Source organism: Gorilla gorilla, chromosome 5 (assembly GCF_029281585.2).
Source record: "Gorilla gorilla gorilla isolate KB3781 chromosome 5, NHGRI_mGorGor1-v2.1_pri, whole genome shotgun sequence".
NCBI classification, from domain to species: Eukaryota; Metazoa; Chordata; class Mammalia; order Primates; family Hominidae; genus Gorilla; species Gorilla gorilla.
The window spans coordinates 150,436,218-150,439,812 of record NC_073229.2 but is presented as its reverse complement, the minus strand read 5'-3'; the positions used below and the strand labels follow the sequence as shown (position 1 = coordinate 150,439,812).

Genomic DNA, 3,595 nt, shown 5'->3' with positions numbered 1-3,595 from the left:
AAGCAAATATTATTAGACCTAAAAGGAGAGAGAAACTGAAATGCAATTATAGTAGGGGACTTCAACAGCCCACTTTCAACAATACCTTTACTAAGAATATACCCAAAGGAATAGAAATCATTCTATCATAAAGACACATGCACACATATGTTCATTGCAGCACTATTCACAATAGCAAAGATATGCCATCAACATAATACCCATCAATGGCAGACTGGATAAAGAAAATGTGGTGCAGGCCAGGTGCGGTGGCTCACGCCTATAATCCCAGCATTTTGGGAGGCTGAGGCAGGAAGATCACCTAAGGTCAGGAGTTCAAGACCAGCCTGGCCAACATGGCAAAATCCCGTCTCTACTAAAAATGCAAAAATTATCCAAGCGTGGTGGCACATGCCTGTAATCCCAGCTACTGAGGAGGCTGAGGCAGGAGAATTGCTTGAACCCAGGAGACAGAGGTTGCAGTGAGTCAAGATTGCATCACTGCACTCCAGCCTGGGTGATAAAGTAAGACTCCATTTCAATTTTTTAAAAATTTGGTACATTTACAACATGGAATACTATGCAGCCATAAAAAAATGAGATCATGTCCTTTACAGGAACTAGATGGAGCTGGAGGCCATTATCCTTAGTAAAGTAACACAGAAACAGAAAACCAAATACTGCATGTTCTCACTTATAAGTGGGAGCTAAATGATGAGAACACATGGACACATCAAGGGGAACAACACACATCAGGTCATATGGAAGAGTGGAGGGTGGGAGGAGGCAGAGGATCTGGAAAAATAGCTATTGAGTACTAGGCTTAATACCTAGGTGAAAAATAATCTGTACAACAAATCCCCATGACACGTTTATCTATGTAACAAACCTGCATGTGTACTCCTGAACTTAAAAGTTTAATTTTTAAAAAGATCAACAAAAAGAAATGTTTGTTTAAAAAAACAAAATTGAGAAACTTTAACTAGACTGAGAGAAAAATACCCCCAAAAAATAAAAGATTAAAAATTAGACATTACAATTGATACCACAGAAATACAAAGACACATAAGAAATTATTGTGAACAACTATACTCCAACAAATTTGATAACATAGAAGAAATGGATAAGTTCCTGGATTACAACCTACTCAGATTAAATTATGAAGAAAATAGAAAATCTGAACAGACCAAAGAGTGAGAAAATTGATTCTGTAATAAAAAGTCAGGGGCGCAGCAAGGGCAGACCTGGGGGCTCCGCATGCTGCAGCTGTCCCCCAGCACCCCCACTGTAATCTCCGTGGAGCTGCGCAGAGCGGAGCCAGCAGGCTAACCCGGGCCAGCCACCAGGAGCCAGGCAGCTGGCGTCCAGACACAGTGAGGAGACTGATGCACGTACATGGCCCTGGCAGCCGCCATGGCAGACGGCGGCCCTGGCCCCAGGGCGGGGCAGTGGTGGCTCAGGACCACGTGTTTACTTTCAGAGCCCACCCCTCAGGGCCGCAGGAGGAGGCCCGGGTGGCACAGACGATAAGGGCCCAGTGAGGCGCCAAGGGAAGGTCACCGTCAAGTATTACCACAAGGAGCTACAAAGTGCCTCAACCTGGAGGAGTGGATCATGGAGCAGCTGACACAACTCCCCGACTGCCAGGAAAAGGAGATCCCAGAACTGGAGATTGACGTGGATGAACTCCTGGACATGGAGAGTGAGGATGCCCAGGCTGCCAGGGTCGAGGAGCTGCTGGTTGACTTACAAACCCACCGAGGCCTTCATCTCTGACCTGCTGGACAAGATCCGGGGCATGCAGAAGCTGAGCACACCCCAGAAGAAGTGAGGGTCCTTGACCCAGGTGAATGGTGGCTCAGGACAATCACTGTCCCCCTGACCTCATAGCAACAGCAATACCAGCGGACCCTGTGGCCAGGCTCAGTGCCATGAGCAGGTCTCTTCCCCTGCACCCTTCGTTTTCCATTTTTGGGGTTCTTCATTGTTATTAAACCAATGAGACTTTTTGTGTTTTTATGTTGACTCTGTGGCGCAGGACCTTTAATAAAGCTAGGCTATGCCTTTGGTGCAGCTAAAAAATAAAAATAAAAATAATAAAAAGTCTCGAATCAAAGAAAAACCAAGGATCTGATAACTTCACTGCTTAATTAGTTCTAAAGAAGAACTACTACCAGTGCTTCTCAAACTATTCCAGAAAATTGAAGAGGAAGGAAAACTTCCAAACTCATTTTATCAGGCCAGATTTATGTTGATTTCAAAACTGGATAAGGACTCAACAACAACAAAAAGAAAACTATAGGCCAATATTCCTGATGAACATAGATGTAAAAATTCTCAACAAGATACTAGTAAACTGAATCCAGGAGCACATTTAAAAGATCATTTACAATGACAAAGTCAGATTCATCCCATGGATGCAAGGATGGTTTAATATACGCAAATCAGTAAATATGGCACACCACATTAACAGAAAGAAAGATAAAATGAAAAGGACCTTTTAGACCCCAAAATAGCTACAAGCAGAAAACAGGCTGAGAAAACTACTCACTTAAAACATAGGCTAGGCCGGGCACAGTGGCTCACACCTGTAATCCCAGCACATTGGGATGCTGACGTGGGTGGATCATTTGAGGTCAGGAGTTCAAGACCAGCCCGGCCAACATGGTGAAATCCCATCTCTACTAAAAATACAAAAATTAGCCGGGTGTGGTGGCACACACCTGTAGTCCCAGCTACTTGGGAGACTGGGGCAGACGAATCACTAGAACCCGGGAGGTGGAGGTTGCAGTCAGCCGAGATTGCACCATTACACTCCAGCCTGGGTGACAGAGCAAGACTCCATCTCGAAAAACAAACAACAACAACAAAAAACAAACAAACAAAAAACAAAAAAACACAGGCTACCTTTTATCGGCAATAGGAAGGAAGGATGACTCAGAGAATAAAAGAACCTAGGGAGTAAAGCCAAGAGTACAGGGGGACTCATTCCCAGAGCTCATAGGAATGAGAGCTTATCAAGGAAGTGCTAGCATATATCCTGCTGGATTTCAGAATTATTATGGACCAATGTTTCCTATGTGCCTCCCACTTTCCCCTTTTTTGAATGGAAAAGTTCCTAGTACTTTTCTTATTCCTCTTCCATTATTGTATTTTGAGTGGATTTGAGATGCAAATAATTTCTTTACTTCACAGATCTTCAGAGGGATAGGAATTGTGTTTGAAGAGCTGTACTTGAAGAAACACACATAAGGAGCTTCATGTGCACTTGGACCTGATTTAGATGACGAGAACCTAGTCCTCAAGCTGATATTGTAATAAGAAGAAACTGAGGATTCTTGGGAGAGGATGAAATGTATTTTCTATTTGGAAGAGATGTGACCATTGAAGGTGAAAATGCAGACTCCACTGGTATTCACTTCATTGTGTATTCCCTTCCCATATTGACTCAATCTTCAGAATACTGTAAAAGTAACTATGTATGACTTCCAAAGTTAGGTCATAAAAGGTATTGCAGCTTTGACTTTGACCTATTGGATTGCTCCAAGAAAACACAGTCATCATATCTTAAAGACACTCAAGTAGCCCAGTGGAAACACTCACATGGAGAGAAACT

The 3,595-nt window shown here is 43.2% G+C and overlaps 1 pseudogene; it reads left to right on the top strand.

Moving 5' to 3' along the window:
- Positions 1–1,098: 1,098 nt before the first annotated feature.
- LOC101130143 (protein phosphatase 1 regulatory subunit 14B-like) lies at positions 1,099–1,810 on the top strand (annotated as a pseudogene).
- The last annotated feature ends 1,785 nt before the right edge of the window (positions 1,811–3,595 follow it).